The sequence below is a fragment of the Neovison vison genome, chromosome 4 (genome assembly GCF_020171115.1).
Source record: "Neovison vison isolate M4711 chromosome 4, ASM_NN_V1, whole genome shotgun sequence".
NCBI classification, from domain to species: domain Eukaryota; kingdom Metazoa; phylum Chordata; class Mammalia; order Carnivora; family Mustelidae; genus Neogale; species Neogale vison.
Window position 1 is genome coordinate 229,561,261 of NC_058094.1, and position 6,537 is coordinate 229,567,797.

A 6,537-nucleotide genomic window follows, 5' to 3' on the forward strand; every position below is an offset into this window, starting at 1 on the left:
AATGTTGCCAGATTCTCTAATACTTCAAAAGCACACCTCCCACCTCCCAATTAAAAATGCTTACTCTCTTGACACCCAACAGCAATATGGCACTGGCATAAAAAATAGCTCAGTGAGGGACGCCTGGGTGGCTCAGCTGGTTAAGTGGCTGCCTTCGGCTCAGGCCATGATCCCACTGTCCTGGGATCGAGTCCCACATCGGGCTCCTTGCTCAGCAGGGAACCTGCTTCTCCCTCTGCCTCTGCCTGCCACTCTGTCTGCCTGTGCTCGCTCTCTCTCTCTGACAAATAAATAAAATCTTTAAAAAAAAAAAACGGGTCAGTGAAACAGACAGCCCAGACACAAACCCATACCTATAAGGTCAATTAATTTATGACAAAGGAGCCAAGAATATGCAATGCGGAAAGAACATTCTCTTCAACAAACGTTGCTGGGAACCTGGACAGCCGTATGCAGAAGACCGGAACTGGACCACTTTCTTACCATATACACAAGTCAACTCAAAATGTATTAAATACTTGAACCTAACACCTGAAATCATAAAACTCCTAGAAGAACACACAGTGGTAAGCTCTTCGACATCAGTCTTGGTGATGACTTTTTGGATTTGACACCAACAGCAAAGGCAACAAAAGCAAAAATAAACAAGTGGGACTGCATCAAACAAAAAAAAGCTGCACAGCAAACAAAACCAAAACCAAAAGCAAACCGAAAAAAATTTTTAAAAATTTTTTTAAAAATGCAACAAAATGAAAAGGAAACCTACTGAATGGGACAACATGTTTGCATGTCACATACCTGCTGAGGGATTAATATCCAAATAGATAAAGGACTCATACAACCTCATAGCAAACCAAACAGTCCAATTTAAAAATGGTTATATCCGAACAGACATCTTCCCAAAGACATACAGACAGCCAACAGGCACGTGAAAAGATGCGCTGCTGGTGGGGAAGCAAACTGGTGCGGCCCTGTGGAAACCAGTGTGGAGGTTCCTCGGAAAACTAAAGTAGACCTACCATATGACTTAGCAATTCCACTTTTGTATACTTATCCAAAGACAAAGAAAACACTAATTCAAAAAGGTATTAGCACCCCTGTGTCCACTGCAGCAGCATTCACAACAGCCAAAGTATGGAAAAAGCCTGAGTGTCCATCAGGAGACGGATAAAAACTGTGGTGTCCAGACGCACGGCACATACACGCACACACTCTGCAGCTGTGAAAAGGGAAATCCTGCCCTTTGGGACATGGACGGACCCTAAAGGCATCCTACTAAATGAAGTCAGTCAGAGACAGACAGATACCATATAATCTTTCTTATACGCGGACTCTGAAAAACAACAACAAAAAACCCAGATTCATCGATACACAGAACACAGATTGGGGGTCGCCTATGGTGGGGGATGGGGAGTGGGTGACCCGGGTGGAAGTGATCGAAGGTACAAACGTCCAGTTACAAAGGAGTCCTGCTGATGTCATGGACAGCACGGACAACAGTTAGCAATACTGTACTGCATCTTTGAAAGCTGTGGAGAGTATATAGAGATATAGTCATTATGTTACGCACCCGAAACGAACAGAATGTTACATGACAAAGATATCTCAATTAAGAAAAGACACTGAGGTTACAGCTATAATATAGCTAAAACAGCCGTGGTATCGCAGAACTTTGTGATTCCTGAATGCTAACTAAATCTTTAAAATGTTGAAGTGGCAAAAGCGCGTGTTTTGAACTGAGCGCCGCCCCCGCCGCCTGTGTGCCCGCACGTATCACACAGACACACCGGGGAGGGGAGCCGCGGAGACCAACGCCCTACTTTGTAGCCAGGACGTCCCAGTTGCGCAGTTTTCTTTTGGATTGATTACCATAGCGACACCCTAGGACAGCATCCAGAGCATAACTGGCTTTGAAGAATGCCATTTCCTACCTCATTTTCTAAAGCCACACACGCAGGCAATGCACAGTGACTCTGCGGACATGACTGCCAGACATCGGGAAGCACCCGCCGTGGAAACTTCGATTTGAGCAGAGCTCATTGGTGGCCGACGACGGAGAGCAAGAGCAGTTGTCTGGATGCACCTGGGGTCAAGATGAAAATACAAACTGTATTAAAAGACAGCAGAGGAGGGGAAAAGTCTTCCTTGACCCTCTTGGATCCCTGGCTGGGTCTAAAAACTAACCCGACAAAGCCTGCTCAGCGGGAGGAAAGCGCCCAGAGACGTTCAGCGCCAGCTCTGCCTGCTGCGGGGCTTCCTAAAGAGATGAAGACCCAAAGTCAGACCTACTTCACCCCATCTGATGAGGAGCAGGCAGTTGTGGGAAACACAACAGGTTGGGAAGTGTGAGGCAAGCGTGTAAATCAGGGAACTCGGCAAGGCCTGTTAGGATTCTTGGAGGTGAGGGTGCTCCTTTCCTCTGGGTACCGGGAGGCCGCCTCCCACAGGAGGGTCTTGGACGTGTTTAAAGGAAGAAGGCTAAACCTCAAATTCTTTCAGCTTAAAATATTCGATATGTGAGAGTGCTGTGTCCTGAACCCAATCCCATGTTTGCTTTCTGCTTTCTGCGGGGGTGTGGCCACACATCTCACTTCTCTAAAATGGTATGAGAACTTGACATTTTTAATCTCTGGGTCTCCCAATAGTGTTATGGAATCAAGTTCTTTATCAGCCCCAATAATCAGCAGTAATATTAAATTCATAAGCCTAAGTTATGACCTATTTCTGCTCAGAGAGGGAAAGACCTGAGATCAAAGCCTGCACTGTCCTTGGCAGATTTTCCATGAGTTTTGTTGAAAAATTGCAAGGTTCTCAGGCCTGCATGTGGAAACACACACAGAGCTTGTCAAGGAAACAGCTGCTGCCCAGTATCCGAGAATGCCTGTACAAGCCTGTACTGGGCGCACGAGGTCTTTGTGAAGACACCATCGTGTCCGGATGCGGCCTCACTAGGCCACATCTGCAGGGCTGAGATGGGCCCATAGGGAATCTACTTTAGTTTACCACCCATTTGTGCCCTTGGGACCACACACTTGTTTCCGTTCCTCCCCAAGTGCACGGCTTCCATCCTGAGGGCACCTTGCAGATGAGTTAAAATTTTTAGGTACATGTTTCTGAACCAGTAGAATTATTTTACAGCACAATTCTTTCTTACACAATGTCTCTGGGATTTTTAAATACTTTAAATTGTTGCAAATGATTAAACAGTTGCAAAAATAGACTTCCCATATACCCTTCACCAGCTTCCCCTCGTTGACACACCGCAGTAAAATGATCTAAACCAGAATTGACAATGGTACAGAAGTGTTAACTAATGTACACATTTTATTCAAATTTTGTCAACTGTCTCTGGAATGTTTTGTGAATACGAATTTTCTTTGCCAACGTAAGTGCTAATGTGTCTAAAAGAACACATCTTCCAAATTCTAATTCAATTGTACATGGTAAAGTCACCATATTAACTGGAGGTTTCCAGACAGAAGAACGAGTCACTGACCAGAAAACTACAGAAGAGTAAACTTAAATATTAATAATTCAAAACACAAGATTAGTGCTTGTTTCGTACATTAACGGAGGAGAACATTCTTCGAAATCAGTTTATGAGATACATTAATTAGAGGATTTGGGATATAAAATTTAGGGGGAAAAGCTCAATTTTTATGAACATTTAGTTCATGAAAACAGCATTCAGATCACACACACTGTTTAATATATGGTTCTGCCACACTGGCTGTCATTTGAGGAAACAGCAGAACTAGTCAAGGACAGGTTAGAATCGCGTTCGGCCGCTCCTACCAGACCCGAACGCGGCAGTGTGGACAACGAGGAGTCGCCGTCTCCGCAGAAGCCGGGCAGGGCGGCGGGGCAGCGGAGCACTCGGGGGGCATCCAAACTTTCCCAGCTGTCCTCACGGGTAGTCGCTGTCCCGAGTGGCTCTTGGGAGTCCCCGCTGTCCCATCCGGTCCCAGCCTCGGCGCCGTCAGCAGGAGGAACGGGGGAGGTGGGATGGGGCTTCCTCTGGCTGCCGGGCTGCTTTCAAGTCATCTTTCCGGAGGTCCCACAGGACAGGTCCCAGCCCCACGTCCACGCCGACCTGCACGGGAAGCTGGGCACACCGCCACCCTGAATGAGACGGGCTGGGCTGCCTGGCACCAGCAGTTGCTGTGCGGCCACTGACATCTCGGCACAACCGTTATCTCATCCCCTTCAACAAAATAAATCCAGAAAAAGTGTTGATGAATTATGAAAAAAAAAAGACATAAAAGTAGTTCGGTTTGCGGTAATTAAAGTAACATGGGATCCCGTGGTGAGAATGGTTGCACAACCCCAGAATACACTACACATCAAGGAGTCATGTGCTTTAAGAGTCAATTTTGTAATATGTGAATTATATTTCAAGTAGATAAGGAAAATATTGGGAAATAGTTTAGAATTCTGAGAGTAGGGAAGGTCTAAATATGATGCCAAAAAATTATGGGAAATTGTAAATTTTGCCTACTTCAGAATTTAAAATTTCCATACAGAAAAAAAAAAACCCCAATGTGGACAAGTTAAAAAAACAACCAGGAAAAATACACATATCAGAAAGACAAAAATTTAATCCATAATAGAGTTTTTATAAAACAGTAAAGATATTATGAAATACCAGCAGAAAAATAAGCTAAATATATTTAATGATAATTCACAAAAGTCGAAATACAAATAGCTGATAAAAATTTAAGTTCCCAATAGCTATTAAAAATGCAAAGAAAAACAAATATTTCCCTCTCAGGTTGGCACTAATGCAAGACTGGCAAAACCCAGCGTAAGTGAAACACATCTTCACACGCTGTTGATGAGAGTACATACTGATAGGGTTATTTCTGGAAGTAGTTTGAAAATGTGCATTGTCTTTGAGCCAAGACTTGAGCACCTAGTAAATAGCGGTACTGGGTCGCCTGATGCAAGCCGCTGCTCCAAACTGAACCCCTCCAAGTAATTTGTAAGAAATATGTATTTGGTCTTCCTCCCTATTCCTGGCGGCACAGAGCTAAAACCTGTGGAATTTCCTAAGTGATAAGAAGATCAAGGTGCCTTTTGATATTTTTAAGAAGCCCCTTTCAACCACATCTGAGCTTATGCTAATGGGTTGTCTTTTGGAAAGCCCCTAATGATGGCCCCTGGAACCAACTACTTCGGGTCCCTCCTCTGACCTCTGGGGAGTGGGGAAGGGCTGGAGGTCAAGCTAATCACTAATGGCCAATCCTTTAATCAATCATGTGTATATAGTGAACCTTCCATAAAAACAAAACCAGAAACACCTAACTGAAGGGATTCTGAGAGCTTCCCGGTCAGCGAGCTCATGGGGTGCCGGGAGGCTGGGGCACCTGGAGAGGGCACAGGAGCTCTGAGGGCGCCCGCATCCCTGGCTCTGTGCGTCTCCTCCCGCTGGGGTTCCTGAGGTGCAGCCTCTGTAGTAAACAGGTCATCTCGTATGGAAACCGTGTCCCGGGGTCCCGGGAGCTGCTCCGGCACGTGGCGGAAAGGGAGGGCGCGGTGACAACCCCTGATCTAGAGCCAGTTGGTCAAAGCACATGGGACAGCCTGGACTTTGGACTGGCCTCTGAAGTGGGGGTGGGGCACCAGTCTTCTGGGACTGAGCCCTTCACCTGCAGGGTCCGTACTAACTTCACGTACACAGTGTCAGAATTAAATCAGACCGAGGGACACCGGTGTGGTATCCGCAGAGAACTGGGAGAACAGCTTGGTGCGGAAAAACCCCACACACATTTGGTGGCTAAAAGTGAAGTACTGAGAATACAGAAAAAGAGACGTTTTCACCGCTGGTTTCTAAAGCGGTAAGAGAACAATGTGCTAAGCTTTATGTAACAAACTATCGGTTAGTACTTCTGGCCGGTCAGGACGCTGTACCAGCTACACGGCTGACGGAACAGCTACAGCCACTGGATACTACAGCGTGTCCTGGGTGCCTGGAGGCCACTGTCGGCCAGCAGTCTATCTGCCAGGAAGAGCTTTTCAAGGGGGAAGACATTAAGGGAGAAGACATTCTCTTTTCAAGGGAGAAGACATTCACACAGGATTTTTAATAACTGACAAAACTTCCTTCCTCAAATTCATATTGAAACCTCTACCTCCTCGGGGCGCCTGGGTGACTCAGTGGGTTAAGCCTCTGCCTTCAGCTCCGGTCATGATCTCAGGGTCCTGGGATCGAGCCCTGCATGGGCTCTCTGCTCAGAAGGGAGCCTGCTTCCTCCTCTTTCTCTCTGCCTCTCTGCCTGCTTGTGATCTCTGTCTGTCCAATAAATGGATAAAATCATTAAACAAATTTAAAAAATTAAAAATAAAAATAAACCCCTACCTCCTCACACGCGGACACTGAAGGTCTTCCTGCCCACACCGATTCTCAGGAATAATACCCATCAGGGGTGGCTACCCTACTTTCTCAAAACCTGTGCTTCTGAACTTGACTTCTCCAGCATGTTCAGGAAGAATGTAACACCAAAATCACATTCAAGAATAACTGGGTTTTGTCTGAAT